This window comes from Onychomys torridus, chromosome 16 (assembly GCF_903995425.1).
Source record: "Onychomys torridus chromosome 16, mOncTor1.1, whole genome shotgun sequence".
Classification (NCBI taxonomy): domain Eukaryota; kingdom Metazoa; phylum Chordata; class Mammalia; order Rodentia; family Cricetidae; genus Onychomys; species Onychomys torridus.
Genome location: NC_050458.1, coordinates 44,580,344 through 44,598,620, shown reverse-complemented (window position 1 = coordinate 44,598,620; position 18,277 = coordinate 44,580,344). Strand labels below are relative to the sequence as shown.

Sequence of the window (18,277 nt, the reverse complement as noted above, 5' to 3'; positions counted from 1 at the left end):
AGGCGCGCCGCGGCGGCAGTCGGCAGGGCTCGGGACGCGCCAGCGGCGGCGGAGGTACCGGGCTGCGGCGCCGCCTGCTCCGCCCGCAGTCGCCAGCGCCATGGGCTCCTGAGGTACCCGGGCGGCGGGATGCGCGGGATGAGCGGGGGCCCGGCGAGGGCTACGTCCCGGAGAGAGCCCCACGCTGGGGGCTCCCCGCGGGGAGGAAGGGACTCACAGGCCCCCGCGGGGCCCGTGGGTGTGCCCGCTCCGCCAACGTGGCGGGGCCCTGAGAGTAACCGGACCTGCCCGTGGGGGAGCAGGGGTGGGCGGCGCGGGGAGTGCTGCATCCAGCCTGGCACGGCCCACCGGGGCGGGGAGGCGTCGGTCCCCGGTCCCCGGTGCAGTGGCCTTGACCTGGCCAGGTAGTCGGCCCTCCAGCTGGTACAAGCATACATGGGGGAGTGTGAGCGCCTTGCACACAGGTCAATAGATTTGGAGGGGGACACATAGGAATGCCGGGGCCCTCAGGATGTTGGTGTTCAAAGGAACCCTGGAGATGGTTTTGAGTGTGTGCGTCCGACCTGTGTGTTGTGCCTATTTTCCTGGGCACGCCCTTGGACACCTTGCTTGGATAAGACTCCACTTCTAAGGGGCTCCAGGCAGTGGCAATGCAAGAGAGTCTGGGGAATGGGCCCGAGTTTCTAGTCGGTATCCTTTCTGGGGGACTGTATGAGATCCCGGGCATCTCATCCTTCCCTCCCTTGCAGGCAGTGGTGGGGCAAAGCAGGTGTCTGCCTGCCTGATACCTCTGTGTGAGGTGAGGGGCCATGTATTATTCATCTGACTGCCAGGTGCTGTATGTAAGGAGAGAAGTAGCAATCTGTGCCCTGGAGGCTAATGCAGGGCAGACTCTGCCAACACACACACACACACACACACACACACACACACCAGCTGGAGCAGCATCAGAGGTGCAGGTCTTAGAGGTCTGGATTTCTTTTTACTTTTGTTTATTTTGTTTTTAAAGACAGGGTTTCTCTGTGTAGCCCTGGCTGTCCTGGAACTCACTCTGTAGGCCAGGCTGGCCTCAAACTCAGAAATCCACCCGCCTCTGCCTCCTGCCTCCTGAGACCTGGGATCAAAGGTGTGTGCCACCACAGCTGAGGTCGCCTTCTACAGGCGTGGTCCTGAACAGTTGGGCTTGAAGATTCTGTGTTGATTGCCAGAGTTGGAAGGGTGTGGGAGCCCCAGAAGCCAGGCTGGTGTTCACCAGGACACAGATGCGATGATCTAGGCATCTGGGAACTCTCAAGTGGTTGGGTAGAATCAGACTTGGACATAAGTCACTACAGGGTTTCCAGAAGCACAAGACAAAGGCAGAGGAGTGCAGAGGTGGGTTTAGTGCTGGGTAGGGGAGGGGGAACAGGCCAGCAAAAAAGACTTCAGCACAAAGGGATGGTTGAGCCCAAGCTGGGTGACTGACATTCCTCAGGGGCGTTTTGCTTTCCATGTCTGTTTTCCTAGTTTGTTCTCACAGCAGCCATGTGAGCAAAGTATTGTGCATAGTTGTTGGATGAGGAAACTGAGGCAGCGAGGGGCTTAGTGACTCACTTGTCGGTGTGATACAAGTAGGCTCCGGGGGACTCCGTCATCCTTGAGTCAGGGACTGTCTTGTCAGGTTGCCTTGTAACTAACTGAGCATCTAGCATCTACTGTGTGCCAGGCTCAGGGCTGTCTCCAGTCCTGCTATGCTGATTCTCTCCTCGTGGTCCCTGGGGTAGAAGACGAAGGGACAGGACCTGCTGCCTGCCTCTAGTCTGCTGGGGAGGTGGACACAGATGGTGACCCCACTGGCTAGTGTGAGTGGAGAGGCTCTATCTACCTCCCAGGGGCTGACCTGGGTGCCCTTCTGCAGTCCTGGGGGATGGGTTCTAAGTTGCTCCCAGGGTAGTGGGGTTGTACGAGCAAAGCCTAGAAGAGCTTCTAGATGGGAAGGATGTGAGTAAGCAGCTTGTCCTAGTACAGGGCATCGGCTGAGTTCTGTGGACCTGGACTCTTGTCTGGGGGTTGCTTTCTCCCTTTCTCTCTCTCTCTCTTTTTTTTAAAGTCCTGTGCACTGAATCGGGGCTCAGGCCCTCCAGGCAGGCAGTGTGCCACCAAGCTATGTCCTCAGCTCCCTCCCGTTCTGTCTTTGAGGTTTTGCTCCTGTTTGCTGGCCGGCCTGCCCGGTCCTCTCCCCAAGAGGGCTCGGTGCTATTTCCAGTCCCTGTTGTGCTCATTTCTCTCCCTCTGTTCCCTGGAGTAGAGACTGCTAGGCAAGGCAGGTACAGCCCTTTATTGTTTTGAAAGCAAGTAGCAGCAAATGAGACTGGGGATTTGGTGCGAGTGCTGGGAGGCCTGGAGCCGGGCTCTCAGAGTTCTTTGTGGGGTCTGCCCCAGGACCTTGGCTGAGGCTTTTGGGGGGCAGCAAATACTTCCTGAATATCTCCTATGTGCCCTGAATTTGCTGGCCATCAGGGAAGTGTGGCCGGAGTCCTGGGTTGCCCCCCCTGTCAAAGGCTGTGCTTGGCTGAGGTAGCCCAGCATGTAACTAATACGTTTGAGACAGTGCTCTACCTGTGGTAGGAAGAGGGCTCTGATCGGGCCCAGAGGAAGAGAGACAGTGGCTTGTTTCTTGAGCACTTACTGTGTGCCGGGCCCAGTTCCAAGTGTTCTCATGAGTTATCTTTTCATCATCCATCGGCTGAGGTGGGGCTCACCTTTCAGATCACAGGTGAGCTTTGCGCGCTCTCTCTCTCTCTCTCTCTGATATGGGGTGTGCTGAATGCCTTCCTGGTCCTGAAGGACTGGGGGTTTGGTACTGAGGAGGAAGAGGAGAGCTCTAGGTAGCAGGAGCCCTGAGCAGATGTGGAGGCCTGTCATGCTTCCCCTCTCAGAGGGTTTTGATTTGATCCTGGTGTGGTCAACAAGGAGCCTTTGAAAGTTTGAGAGGAAGTGACCTGCACAGTCGAGTATCATGAGGCCATATTGTCAGCCTGCAACTTGCTTCCTTCGTTCTGGTGAAGAACTCCAAGATGACCCGCCTCCTTCCTGTTTGCTGCCCCTTTGGTGCCTGGTTTCTTCTTTAGTCTTTGCTTCTGTTTGTTTTTTGCATCTTCTGGGCTAAAGGTTCCTGTGCCCCAGGTCAGGCCTCTGGACCCTCCCTTAGAGTGTTGCCTGCTCTCCTGCTGGCCTCTGCTGATTTCTGTCATTCGGCTCCACTGAATGAAAACTTGTTTTTTTTTGAGCAGGGTCTCATGTATTTCAGGCAGAACTTGAATTCACTATGTGGCTGAGGATGACCTTGAACTTCTGATCCTCCAGCCTTTACCTCCCAATGCCTAGGATCACAGGCATGCCCATCTGCACAGTGTATGCACTACAGCGTATGCCGGGGAGGCATTTTATGTGCTGAGCCAGCCCTGAACTTGTTTTCTTAAGAATTGAACTCCTGATTCTCCTAGATCTCCTGGGGTCATAGCTTCTCAAGTCACAGATCTCAAGTGTCCTTGGGAGGTAAGGTCTGTCACCCACTGTCCATGCTTGGAGCACTCGACTCTGAACGCAGGCAGAAAGGAGCAGTGGATAGAGCCAGTATTGGGGCCAGGCAAGCTGGATGTAGCTGCAGGCTTTCCTCTGAGCTCTGTGAAGACATGCCTGCTCTACTTTGCCAGGGGCTTCCCTTCTCTGGTCAGCGGTTATGAGATTTACATACTCCACTAGGAGGTCTTTGCAGAATACTGCTGTGTGAGGAGGTGGGGGCTAATGGGCTGTGGGATGTGAGCATGAGAGTTGGGGGAGAATGCCCAGTTGAGTGCCCTAGGGTAGGCAGTTGAGAGTTCAGGAATCTAGGCCAGTGCGATGGCCCAGTGGGTAAAAGCACTTGCTGTGCAAGCCTGGTGACCTGGCTTTGATCCCCAGGGCCTATGGTGGAAGGAGAGAACCAGCTCCTGAAAGTTGTCCACTGACATCCACATGTGTGCTGTGGCATTCCTGTGTCCACATTCTCTCTCTCTCTCTCTCTCTCTCTCTCTCTCTCTCTCTCACACACACACACACACACACACACACACACACACACACACTAGTAATAATAAAACTGAAGTTTAAAATTAGAGACTTCGTAGGTGCATTGGAAATGGTCAGTGCGAGCAGGAGAGAGGGAGCTCATGAGCTGAGCCGTTCTGGCGACCTGGAAAGAGAATTAGGAATTGCAGGTCAAATCCCTGCTTTTATTAGCACCGTGTCCTTGGGCACGTTGCTTACCAGGTGTAACTCATGGTTTTTAAAATAAAGGTAGCCAGGCATGGTGGCACACACCTTTAATCCTAGCACTCTGGAGGCAGGGGCAAAGCAGATGGATCTCCAAGTTCTAGGCCAGCCTGGTCTACATAGCAAATTCCAGGACAGCCAGGCTGCATCGTGAGACTTTGTTTTATTGAGATGATGGTCTGTCTCAAACTAGAAAGCAATAAATTAGATAAATAAAGTTAAAGTGATAGTGTTATTACACATTAGGTAATCTTACTAGTTGGGAGGATGAGGTCAAGGCCAGCCTGGGGAAGGACAGGAGCTGCACTTTGCTTCACCTGTAGAGTACAAGTGCCAAAGCATAGGCATTAGAGGGCTGTCGTGACCCAGTGTTTGCATCAGTGCACGGCATGCACATGGGAGCTGGAGGTCAGCCTTGAGTGTTGCACCTCATCCACCTTGGTTTGTACCGCAGCTCTCTCTCGCTAGGACCTGGGCTCTCCAATCAGGTTAGGCAGGCTGGCAGGGAGCCCCCAAGGACTTGCCTGTCCCTGCCTCTCCAGTCTAGAATAACAAGTATTTTACGTAGGTGCTGGGGATCGAACTCAGATCCTCAGGCTTGTGTGGTTAGGACTTTACCAACCAGGCTATCTTTCCTGTTCTTACCAGATTTTGCTGTTTGCTTGCAGGCTGTTTAATTTCTTCAGGTATCCTGTGTGTCGGCAGTTTGTGGGGAGCTGCATCCAGCTAGGGAGAGAGACACCAGCTACAGGGCAATTATAATTGTCCTGGATGCTTTGAGGGTATATTCTTGCCTGGGCAGGTGCTTTTCTGATGAGGTGACAGTTAGGATGTCACTGTGTGGAAAGGTGAAGAAAGTAAGCTTCGGGCAGAAGGAGCCGCTTATCCAATGATCTGAATCGATGTCACAAAACCAACCCTGTGACCCTACAAATCGGCATAACCTTATAAATAAGTACCTAGCAGGACTGTCATTAATGTTCATTGAAGGTGATTTCTGCCTCAGAGAGACCAGAAAGGGGAGAAGCAGAGTTGGGAGCATCATGGAGGGGTCTGGGTGGGCCCCTGGTTTTAGGTTTTCTCCTGAATGCTCCTGTGCTGTTTCTGGTGTGTGGACTGTGGGATAGATGTCTTGCCCAACACACACTGAGAAATCACTGGCAGTGGTTTTTTTTTTTTTTTTTAAGATTTATTCATCTTTATTTTGTATGTATGAGTGTTTGCCTGCCTGTGTGCATGTGTACCACATACTCAGGGAGGTCAGAAACCAGTACTGGATCCCGAAGAACTGGAGTTACAGATAATAGTGAGCTTCCATCAGGGTGCTGGGAATGGAACCTGGGTCCTCTGCAAGAGCTCTTAATAATGAAGCTATCTCTCCAGCCTCTAACTGGCAGTATTCTCAACAGCCACTACTGGAACTCTGCTTTTTAAGGCCACATGTGGAGGGTGTTCAGGAGCTAGGCTTAGCCCCAGCACGCAGGCACCGTTTGCTCACATCCCTAGCTGCTGCTGGGATAGTGTGGTCCCCGCTGTGGCTTGAGAGCCACATAGCCAGCTGGCATGCAGCTTCCAGTGGGCATCTTCCTGCCTTCAGTTAACAGCAGGAAGCGTACACCCAGGAGGTTCTGAGATAGTTTTGAGTGAGCAAATGGGATAGTGGAAGGTTAAGGGCACTGCTGTTTGGGATTATCCTTGAAGTATGGTGGTTCCTCCATGGTGATCAGGACAGGGTTGTCCTGTTTGTTTCCTTGACTTACCTATATTTTGTTTATTTGTTTTGTTTTTTGAGATGGGTCTGTCTGCATAACCCTGGCTGGCCTGGAACTCTATATGACTAGGCTGGGCTTGAACTCACAGAGATCTACCTGTCTCTGCCTCCCAAGTGCTGGAATTAAAGGTGTATACCACCATATCTAGTTTGTTTCTTTCTTTGTTTGAGGCAAGGTAGCCCAGGCTGGCTCACCTTCTGAGTGCTAGTATGTACCACCATGTCCAGCTCAGAAAAGGTCTGTCTGTTAGGACTGAGGTTGCATCACTGGGGCGAGGGAGGTCTCAGGCTGGCGAGAAGGCAGGAAGCCCAGCAGACACCCCCCTTTCCTTCTCTGGAGTGGAAACCGGAGGGGAAGATCCCACCCAGAAAGCCTTTGTGCCTGACCCGCATCACTTCCGGTTCTCCTGTGTGTTAGAGTCACACACAAAGATAGAAACACCAACTTAGTGTGAAGGTCTGCCGTGTGAATCTGGTGCTGTAGCCTGTGCCCTGCTGGTGCTAGTGAGTAGCTCCTGCTGATTAAAGCCACCCTGGGCCACAGGAGACCCCAGTTTAACCCCTCCATACTTTCCCATAAAAGAAGGAATTGCCGTTGAGTTTGGTGTTGAGTTTGGTGTTCATTCTAAGTAGGAGCTTACACCGCCTCACTGTTTACCGAGTGTGGGGTCACAAGCATTTGCCTGGGTTGTTAGGAACAGGTAGAGAAGAGCAATGGCCCCGATGCTTTACTTGCAGTTCTGCGGGAAAGAAGAGGTCTCCCGCCTCCATCCTGGCCAGTGCTGTGGCCTGAATGATGGGCAGGGCATCGGCAGAGCTAGAAACTGGCGTGACCTTGGGCAGACCACTTGCTAGTCCTAAGCTTTACTTCACAGTGGGTTCTTAGCCCTCTGCCCACCTCCCTGTGCCAGGTAGGTTCCCAGGTCAAAAAGCCTGGTCACCGGGATAAGGATCACACATAATTTGGAGGGTTGACAGGTCACGTGATTGTGAAGAAGGGTGTACATATACCTGTTGTCTCTGTCACAACCTGAAGTCTGAACAGTGATCTTGTGAATGAAGACTCTGTTTCACAAGTCCTTCATGCTGGTGTCATGGCCTGTTCCAAGATGGCTATTCTCCTCTTTCCCTTCTTCATTGGGCTGATTGCATCTGTTACTCTGAAAGGGATTTCCAGATCAAACGGCTTCCCCACCCTGAGGATACAGCACCTGTATTCTTCTCCTGGTGAACACCTATGGGCAAGATCACCAGAAAGGGCCCAGTCCTATGGCAAATGGCTGAGGACTTCCACTCTGCAGGGTGCAGCTGTTCTCCAAGGCCCATGGGTCGTTTGTAGAAAAGCTCTGAAGGCGCTGCTGTAGCTTCTGGTTTGCATCTCTGTTTATCTCCTGTGAGCAGTAAGTGGAGGATCCCAGCAGCACCCACTGTGGGTGTCTGCACAGCACTGTGATGGGTGTTAGCAAAGGTGTGTGTGTGATCATTTATTGTAAATATTGCCATGTAATTACCCTAATTCCATCCTCAACATGATTTGTGTAGGGCCTTGCAAATTCCACTTCCCAGTGGCCTTGGCCCTGGGAATCATTTTTCTTATTATGTGGATGGAGAGGCTGAGATTCAGAGGGTGAATTGCCCGTGGTCCTAGGAAGGAAGCACCAGGCTTTCTAACTCTTCCTGGCCTGACCTGAGTGTCCACCAATGTTGCTGTCCCCCAGATAGCTTGCAGCCTCCTGGGAAAGCCTGGAATACCAAGTTGCTAGAGGTGGAAAACGGATAATGAGGTCCTGGTTGATCTGTGGGGACCCAGGAGGCAGCAGCAGTCCGCTCTGCCTAGGGTGGGCTGATGGTCAGTTGAGCCAGAACGGTAGCTAGTTGGAGAGGAAGGGAGGACCTTTGGATGGTGGGGCCATGAGGAGCACACACAGAGCTGGGACACAGCAGCTGACATAGCACTGAGGTGGAGTGAGCCTTCTTGTGTGGTTTGGGGTTCTGCCTCACCCCCAGGAAGGCACTGCGTGATGCATGAGTGTCACAGTGTGGTTTAAGGAGCAGGATGTGACAGTTGGGATTTGCCTCAGCTGAATCTTTGCTCTGTGAAGCAGCCACCCTGGTGCAGTTAGGGACCGTGGTGTTTGGAGGGGCTGGGTGTCTCTGTCCGGTGAGGGCCCGTGTATGGAGACAGGTGCACTCTCTGGCTCTCTCTAGAGGTCTCTCCCGCTCAGCTGGGGACAGGAGACCTTTCCTTTCATCCACACTTTCTAGTAGCTGGGCCTGTTTTAGGGAAGGGGAGGAAGCCCCGTCCTGCTGTAACACATCCTCGGTTGCCCTCATTCTCGGGGAGGATACTTGGATTCCTGCCTGAGACGGCCCCCACCCTCCATGACTGGCTGGCTGGAGAGCGATGCTTAGGAGGGTGGCTGTTGGGCACATGAGTTATGTAACAGGTAGTGATGGACCGGGGGTAGGGAGGAGGGTGAGTGTCATGTACTGTGAGTGTTCACATGACGGTAACGTCCCCACAGCTTTGGCAGGAGGTGTGACAAGAGGTGCTTTTCTCTCCCTTGGGGAGGCTAGACTGGCAGCTCGAGACCCTCGGTTCTGTCCCACCTGATACCCTGCTGCATACTGGGACCTTCATCCAGAGACATCAGTTATAGCTGTCCGTCAGGCCATCAGAGCTGGAGCTGGGAAGGGACGACAGTCCAGGTCTGGTCTTTTCATTCTTCCATTTTGGCAATGCTAGGGATGGACCCTGGAGCCTGTGCATTGCTAGGTAAGGGCTCTACCGCTGAGCTACACCCCCGGCCCTGGGTCTCCCCTTTTATGTGTAGGTGAGAAAAGCGAATACATAGGCAGAACATTGAGCAGGTTGAGTCTGATCTAGGCCCAATACCATCTCCGCACCCTTATTTGTTGAAAACTCAGCTTTTCTCTGCCATTTCTTCCCCCACCCCCCACCTCAAGTGTCATTCTCAACACCAAGATTTGTCTCTAGGTGAACTGAAGTGTGCTCCACCTCTGTCTGAAAGGTATGTTTCTGATCCTCCAGAAGCTACATGAGGAATTAGCCTACAGAAGTGTTACCATGAGAGAGTACATTAAAGGGGAGACCCAGGCCACCCCTTCATGGGCAGCCAGCCTCACTTAGGCCCCCCGACCTCATCCAGTAGAAATACACACCTGGTTTTCACAAAAGGGTCTGAGAAGGAGGATGTGGGGTTCCTTAGGAAATAGGACCTCCAGCTCCCCAACTGCTGTTGGTTGAGTTTAAATCCCTGCTTTGGTCAGCTAGCTTCTTCTGGAGCCTCCAGGGCTTTCCTCATGGGCAGCTAAAGCCCTGGGTGTCTCAGACCCCCCTCTAGTGGCCCCTTGAGCCATGCTTGCTTGAGAAGCTGCTTTTTGAACTCCTGTCCCTGGTGCCCCAACTCCATGCCTGTGCTCACGCAGCTCCTTGGCTACCCTCCTTCCCTCGGTAGCCACCCTAGGTTCCAGTTCAGTGTCTAGAGTGTCTGCTCTGCACTGCCCTCTGCCCTTCCCACAGCCATGTCTACTCCCTGCTGCTATCACATAGAACTTTGGACATTGTCTCAGGTACCCCATTCTTCCCTGGGCCCCCTTGTGGTCATTTACCCTCTCAGGTAAGAACTGCTCACAGCAGTTAACCTGGGGGTCATCTGCCTGGTTTGAGCATCTGGTGCCTGGCAGTGCAAGTCTCTGGCGCCTGGTTCTCCTCCCTCGTGTGTCAGGGAGGCCGTCCAGCTCTGTAGAACTGGCCTTTGTTCTTTTGTGCTGCTGTGGATGAGTCCTCCGGCTGAGTTTGAGGCCGTTTGTGTAGCATTCCCGTGCGGACAGGCAGCTGGCCTGGGACCTCTTCTGCTCTTGCCTTGAGCCCTGCGCACTCTGTTGTGTATGCACCAGTGTGGGTCGCCTGCTCCCTGCACATTGGTGAATGGCGTTTATTGGTTGGGCTTTGCCACCTTCTGATCCTGGACTGAAGTGAGGCTTCTGCTGACAGCATCTTAGGGAATGGGCGCCTGCATCCGTCTTTGTTTAGGCAGCCTGCTCCCAAAGGCTGTGGGCTGTCGGGGTTCAGGATTCTGCAGCCACATGCTCAGTACTAGATGGGGTATTAGCTAGCTTTCATTTTAGAGAGGCTCCAAAGCTCAGCCCTAGAGGCTGCACATGGATCTGCTTGTTCTCAGTGTGGAAGAGAACTGAGTAACCAGAACTCAGCCTGGTACTATTGAAAACAAAAACCAAAAGCACTGAGTTTGCTGGGCATGATGGTGCATGCCTTTAATCTTAGCGCTCTGGAGACAGAGGCAGGCATATCAGAAACAGCCTGCCTTGTCTACGTAGAGTTCTAGGTCAGCCAAGGCTGCATAGTGAGACCCTGTCTTAGAGAAACCAACAACAGAACCAAAAAACCCCACTGAATTTGGGGCTGGAGAGCTAACTCAGTGGTTTAGAGCACTGGCTGCTCTTGCAGAAGACCCAGATTCCATTCCCAGCACCCACAGGGTGCTCACAACCATCCTAACTCCAGTTCCAGGGCATCCATTTCCCTCTTCTGATCTCCACAGGCACTAGGTATGCATGTGGTACACAGACAGAACATGCAGAAGAAATATTCACATACACACAATCAAATACATTTTAAAAAGTAAACAAAACAACAGCAAAGACCCAAAGCAAAAGCACTGAATTCACGGCAGGCAGTTATAAGTAATCCCTTACTGAAGGACGTGATTCCAATCTTGTTGCCTTTCACTTCAACGTCCCCACTCCCCACCCCCCAGACCCCCCACCCCCACCACGCAAGCGGCAAACAGGCCCAGATTGGATAAGTTTTCCTCTCTGCTTCAGGGAATGTGGGCTGGGAGAAGGGGGTGTGGAGCCTCCACAGTGGACTGTCTGGGGGTGTTGATGGGGAATAGCATGTGGGAGAGGTGGACCCCTGTACTGTCGTGAGGCATGTGACCTTTTTCAGAAGGCTTGCCAGGCAAAGCTGCCAGCTGCTGGCCAGCCACTCTTTCCTCTAATCCCCTCTGGAGAAGGGCCAGCCTGTGGCTGTTGTCTGTCTCTGATGTGGGTCAGCCTCACTCCAAAGGCAGCCACTGGAGGTGATCAAGCTGAGCAGCTCCCGGAGGCCAAAGGGTTCTGCATTCCCAGGCTGTGGGCTCAGGAGCAGGGAGCCCCTATGGGGAGAGGACAAGGCGTGTAAAAATGGATGCTCCTCCAAGGGATAAAACAAAGAACCAAACTCTCTCTCAGGGTATGTGTATTCACATTCCAGAGAAGTGCCTGCCCACCTGTTGCCAGTACAGCCTGGCCTGTGGGCGGCAGCTGCCTGAGCGGGCATTCCAGGCTACAGCTCACAAGGGTTCAGATCTGAAAGGAATGAGCAGATATCTGGCTGGCTGTTGTGGCTCATGCTTAACCCAACATTCACGCTGAGGCAGGGGGATCAACCTGAGTTCAGGCCAGCTTGGGCTACAGTGAGACCTTGTCTCAAAAAAGAGGGCAGGGCTTGGTGGGTTAGAGTGCTTGCTGCATGTACACCCGTGAGGACCAGAGTTTGGATCCCAGCACCCACTTAGGCTGGCTGTGACCTCAACATGCAGTTGTGATCCCAGTGCTGGGGCGGGGGGGTCTGAGCCAGGAGGATTGGTGGGCTTTGCTGGCTGCAGCCATAGCCAAAACACATGAACTCCAGGTTTAGAGAGCGCGAGCTTTCCTCAGTGGAATACCTGACACCTAACTGTCTCTGTTTGCATGTGTGTAATACATACAAAGACAGCACACATGTACCGTATACATACATACACTACACACATACACCATATTCACATACCACACAACACACACACATATACCAGATACACCATAAACACACCATGTATACCACATAGACACCATATACATGTACACCATATATACATAGCCCACATATACCACATACACACACACCCTGGGCATATGCAATATATAGACACACACACACACACACACACACACACACACACACACACACACACGGGATTTGAATTTGAAGAAGACCAGTGACCAGAGGGCCAGCCTGGGCTCAGAGACTGATAGGAATATGACACCCCACCCCACCCCCATGATGGAGGATGTGGTGCAATGACACCAGTAATAGTAATGGTGGCAGCATGTGGTACCTGCATCTTGTTCTTTCCTGAAAGCTCCTCTGACTTGGGTGTGACTGTGCCCTTAGTGCCAAGCAGGGAGAGGTTGCATAATTTGTCTCTGACACACAGCAGACCTTGGAGCTCCAAGGCTCGGGGTTGAAGAAGGGCCAGGCAGTATGATGAGGGCAGTGTGGAGAGGGTGTCCTCACAGAGGGACCAGTGCCCTGTCTCTTCCTTGAGGAGGCTGCAGATAGGGATGTGTTGGTGGGGGGGTGTTCACTGAGTTGGTTTCAGGCTTTGACATAGTTCATTGGCCAGGGCCTGGTTGAATTTTATTCAGACCCTCCTTCCTGTTTCCCACCGAGTCTGTGCTCTCAAGCCTCTTCTGGCTCGGATCCAGCTGCCTCGGCCCTCTGATGAACGGTCGAGGGGACACTGTGCTGGCTCCACCTTGTTTTTGAGCTGGGTTTGCTCAAGCTCGCTTCCTCCTTCCCATTAGCCCCAGCACGAGCCCTGCCCTGTGTCATGGTGGTCCCTCAGGGGCTCTGCCCGGCACCCACGTCTGTCTGGGTGCTCTGGCCAGATGAGCTCTAGTCACATGTGGCTAGAATGCCATATGTGGCCTCTCACACTGCCTTGCACTGCCCGTGTGAGGCCTTCTTGCACAAGCCTGCTCAAAAATCAAGAGGACACAGGCTAGCTCCACTCCATTGTCCGTGCTGTGACCCCTACCCCCAAATCAGTGTTCAGCAGTTATTTCTAGCCCCCACACCCTTGCTGTCAGCCAGCCCTCAGGGCTATAGTCCCTGCTCTCATGGAGCTCCTCTCACTGAGAAGGCAGGTGTCGAGTGACCAGATAGCATCATAGTTGAAAAGACTGAGAGAAAAGACCAGGCCAGCAAAGATGTGACACCATGGATGTCATAGAGGGTGGCGATGTGCAGACAGTTGGGGACAGAGTTCTTCAGTAAAAATGGTAGAACATTCCAGTCCCCAAGGTAGGTGCTCTAAGACATGACCTTTGACCTCTCCCAGAAGGTTGCAGTGTTGTCGTGGAGAAGGCAGGAGGGAGCTCACCTGTGGTCAGTGTCCCTAACTCAAGGAACTTCCTTACTCCAAAAGGAACTAGCCCTTTGCTAGAGTGTTCACAGATTCACTGTCATGTGCCCTACCAGGCTGTAACAGTCCTTTGCTCTCCTTGGTGTGGCCTTTCCAGGCTGGAAGATGGGTGTGACTCAGCTTCCATCCTCTGCCCTCTCCATACCCTCCCTCCAGCCACACACTCGGGTGCTCAAGCCGGAAAGTGTCAGCAGTGCGGAGGGTCCTGGTGACAGCCCACAGAGCAGGCTCTCCGTTGCTCAGTTGCTCACACAATTGCCTTTTCCATGTCCCTACTGCATGCCTGGCATCATGGGCCTAGAGAAGTCGTGAATGTGGGAGACAGGAATCAGGCCTTTGCACTGAGCACAGCCAGGTTCCACTGGAGTGGGCTGGGCCTAGGGGTGGTGGTGATGTTTTTGGTGAGGTGAGAGTTGAGGTCTTGAGACCATGAGGACCAAGGCAGAGGAGAAATACACTCAGACGTGCTCACACATGTGGGGTGATAGGGTCTCTGTTGCTGGTGCTCAGATGGGAGGCTGGGAAGGAGGCCAGAGGCCTGGGCCGCTGAGGAGCCAAAGACTATGCAGTACTGAGTGGACATAGAAGTCAGTCCTTGTAGCTCCAGGGCTCCGCAGCCATGCCCCTTCTCCACCACGGCAGACTCTAGATCTTGCAGAAACCACAGATGTTCCTCCTCAGTCAGCAGCAGACTCATTTCCCAGCAAAAATCTGACCTGAATTGATGTGAGGCTAATTATAACCTTTAAAAAGATTGTACCCAGGTGGGTGAGCTACATTTTTCGCTGTGGGAGTACTATGCATGGGAGGTTTGGGGTTTGTCTAGACCCCTGTGTGAGTGTCAAACCACATGTAACACTATAACCTATTTATTTACTTACCTATTTAATTTTGTTGCAACAGTGTTACACACCTCAGACTGCCCTCAAACTCACTGTGTAGCCAACAGTACTGTTAAGTTCCACCTCCACCTCTAGCTCTGGGGTTACAGACATGAGCCACCATGTCTAGTATATAGTAGGGATGGAATCCAGGGTGCTGTGCACGCTCAGCAACCATTGTAACCACTGAGGTATGTCCCCAGCCCAAAGACCCTTTTAAAAGTGTCGATAATTCTGGTTTGCTAAGCTCATTGGCTCAGAGGCCATGGCAACAGGGCAGTACACACCTTTGCTCTGCTCCCAAGATAAGAGCCTGCTCACTTGTTCAGGTCTAGCTCAGGTGACAGCACAGATTCCATCCAGCTCAGCTACCCAGGACTCAGGATCTGGGACAAAGTCCCAGCTTGAGGCCTGGCCTCTTCCGAGTTGCAGGCTGGTGGGTGAGTGGTGGATAGTGGGGTGACATCACAGCTTGAGGCCTGGCCTCTTCAGAGTGGCAGGCTGGCAGGTGATATTGGGGTCCACAGAGGTTTCCTAGTGAAATCTGAGCTTGCTTTACACAGCAGGGCTGCATAAAGGGATGGAGTGCCCACATGCTTGGTTACCAGGTGTTTGGAAAGGTCTACACTTGCCTGTGCCATGCCATGTTCTTTGATCTAGCAAGGGGAGGTCTTTTGCTCCACCCCTTGGGCATTCCTTTAAAAGCCCTTTAGCAGAGACAGAGGGCACCGGTGGGTTTTGACCCATACCCTTCCAAGGCCATCCTATGTTTCTGTCTGTCTCGCTCCCTTCTATATTTCTATCTAAATATTCTCAAGAGTACCCTGGGGGAGCAGTGGGAGCAGGCCCCCCACAAGGTGAGGGGTGGGTGACAGGTGGCGGTACCACTGGCAGGTGGGCCACTGGAGGGATCCAGCACGTGCTTGGCTCTAGTTCCTGTGTGATCTGCAGCCTGGGACCAAGGGGGCTAAGGACTGTGCTAGAGAAATGAGGACAGAGACCTCTGCAGAAAGATGAGCCATGCAAGTGACCTCTGCTCGCTGTCCTTGTACACTTTTATCAGCAACAGAAGCCCCAAACTTGCCATGCTTCTGATCTTAGCACTCCAGAGGCAGAAACAGGTAGATCTCTGAGTTCTAGGCTAGCCGAGGCTGTATAGTGAGACCCAGTCTCAAAACAAAACAAACAAAAACCAAAAACCAGATGTGGGCTGTAGGATGGCTCAATGGATAGAGAGCCCTTTCTGTTTCAACCATGGGGACCTATTCTTGGTTCCCCAGCACCCATATAAAAGGCCAGATGTGGCCCTGCATGCCAGTTACCCCAGCAGAAGTGGGGCAAGACTGTTGAGACTTGCTGTCAATCTAGCCAGAAAATAGTGAGCTCCGGGTTCACTGAGGGACCTGTCCCAAGGGAATAAGCAGAGAGCAATAGAGGGTACCTGACACCCTCCCTCCTCTGCACAGGTGCACATGGGTTCACACATAAACAGCACACGTACACAGATAGACAAATACCAGGCTTTTTGAGCATGCACCTCCTATATTTGGGTTTTGATGTACTGAGAAGTATATACAACTTGCCCTTCCCTTTACATTGTAACTGTAAGACCCATTCGACACAGAGGTCAGAAGACAAGCTGAAGATGTCATGAGTTTTAAAGTTGGTGTCACTGATGGGTGCAAGCCCTCTGGCTTCCTAGGCCAGTGCATTCTGGGAATGTGAGCTCTAGCGCAGTGAGGAAGCCTCTGGAAGGCCCGACTCTGCCATCCATGTTTCCATGCCCAGTTTTCGTGGCTGCCTTCCCTGGCAAAGCTCCCTGCCCATGCCGCTGCGTGGACAGTGCTTTTCCCTGGGCTCTTCTCAAATCAGGTTGTTCACAGCCCATCTCAGCCACTGACCACAGTGTAAAGGAATCGTCAGAATTTAGCTGGAACATTTCCATTTCCTGTCAGTCAGGTGTTTTTCATACACCAAACAGGCTTTTGCTTCCAGGTCTCTTAACACAACTAAGATTCGCTGGGAATTTTTTTAATCAGCTAGAAAATTCTACTTCATAGTATCTTAAAATTTCAGATTTAAAAACTTTTTAAAAGTTTTTTGTTTTTGTTTTAAATCTGTGTGAGATACAGCTTTAGGTCACAAAACCCTGCACCAGTAGAGCCTTCCATGCTTGTGGCCTCTGCAGGTGGTGTCATAGGCCTCTTAAACCACAGCTCTTTCCCGGTGAAGGAGTGTCACAAATGTGCCTGAGGGCGTTTTGAAGGCAGTTCTAGGAAGCTCACCTCCTGCAGCAGCCAGTGTAGAACTAAGTGTCCACACGTGGGACAGTTTGCTCTTTCTTTTTGGTGTTTAAGATGGAAACACCTGACATCGAGTCCAGCCTCAGTTTCCCTATTGTTAGGTTTGGCCACTCAGGGTGCTTTCCTGCAAGGAAAGGAGACAGTTTCTCCCGTAGGTGTTTCCATAGTCACTTGATTTCAGCTTTTGTGGAGGTTTTCATGTTCTGCCTAGTGAGTGTTTCACTATGGAAAATTCCTGACCTGCTGCAGAGCCTGTCTCTCCCGCCCCACAGAGTCTCAGCAGTTACTCTATATGATCTTAGTCCATCTTTCTCTCTTCCAAACTAGATGCTGTGCTCAGGCTTTAGGGGCCAAGGCAGGAGAATTTTTTTTTTTTTTTCCTGTTTGAGACAGTCTCATGTAGCCCAATCTGGCCTTGAACTTGCTAAGTAGCAGGGGACGATGTTGAACTCTGTCTCCCAAGTGCTGGGATTCCCAGTGTGTACTACCATCCATTTCTGTGCAGTGCTGGTGGCTGAACCTAGACCTTCAGGCACGTTAGGAAGGCGCTTTACCAACTAAGCCTCACCCCAGCCCAGAGGACCCCTTGAACACAGGATACAGAATTTAAGGCCAACCTTGGGCAATGGAGATGGGCGTGGGATATAGCACAATGCTATTTTTTTTTTTTAACCCATGTAATAAGCCAATATGCATCTCTACATTTTGGAGACTTTAAAATCAGAATAGAGGTGGCTCAGCAGTTAAGAACACTGGCTGTTCATCCAGAGATTCTGAGTTCAATCCCAGCAACCACACAGTGGCTCACAACCATCTGTAATGAGATCTGGTGCCCTCTTCTGGCATACAGGCAGAACACTGTATACATAATAAATAAATAAATTAAAAAAAATAAAAAGAACACTTGTTTCTCCTGAAGAGACCCAGGTTCAGTTCCCAGCACCCACACAGAGGCCTATAACCATCAGTAACTCTACTTCCAGTGGATCTGGCACCGTCTTGTGGCCTCCGAGGGTAGAAAGAAACCTGTCTGTACAGTACAGCTTCTCACCATCCCTGGCCTGTGCCCTCTGCTCACCTGAGCCCCCTTATAGCCTTGTCACATTGAGAATGGTCTAGGAATGGCCTCAGATAGTTTCTGACTTTTGAGATTGGCTACTTTGACTAAGCATACGTCCTCCAGGCAACCCCAGTGCTGTGTGTATCGATACTTTCTCTTTTAAAATTCCTTCTCTTGGCTAGGTTTCCAGTACCAGGCATGACTTCACTTTTCTCTTTTTGAGCAGGTCATAGTTCAGTTAGAGAGCTGTTGGTCACTGCCACAGTATTTGGGCTGCTACTGCACCCCTAGGTGCCACCCTGGTTGTGGTGGCTCGTGGGCCTCATCGTTGGGTAGGACACTTTGAGGAGGCATCAGATTAGTTCGACCCAGGGTCCCTAGGCCTGTGTCTGAGGTGCATGGTGTCTTCAGCAATAGAGGTTAACTTCCCCTCTGGAGAGCAACCAGGGCAGTAGTAACAGGCTGAGTGTTTTAGGATTCTCTTGTATAGCCCTGGTCAACAGAGAGAGCTGCTTGTGCCTAGTGTTGGGGCTTTTGTTTTTCTGGACAGAATTCAGTCTGTCTTTAGACCAGGCTGGCCTTGAATTCAGATTGCTGTGATTAAAGGCATGTGCCGGCACTGCCACCACCACCAGGCAGACTTTCTCTCCGTCTCTCTCTTTCCCTCTCCCCCCCCCTCCCTTTGGTTTTTCAAG

The 18,277-nt window shown here is 52.1% G+C and overlaps 1 protein-coding gene across 1 annotated transcript in view; it reads left to right on the top strand.

Moving 5' to 3' along the window:
- Positions 1 to 18,277, top strand: part of Tmem184b (transmembrane protein 184B) — a 41,272-nt gene continuing 22,995 nt past the window's right edge. The window contains exon 1 of the mRNA XM_036208258.1: positions 1 to 113. The gene's annotated coding sequence lies outside the window, so the exon portion shown is untranslated. The remainder of the gene's footprint in view (positions 114 to 18,277) is intronic.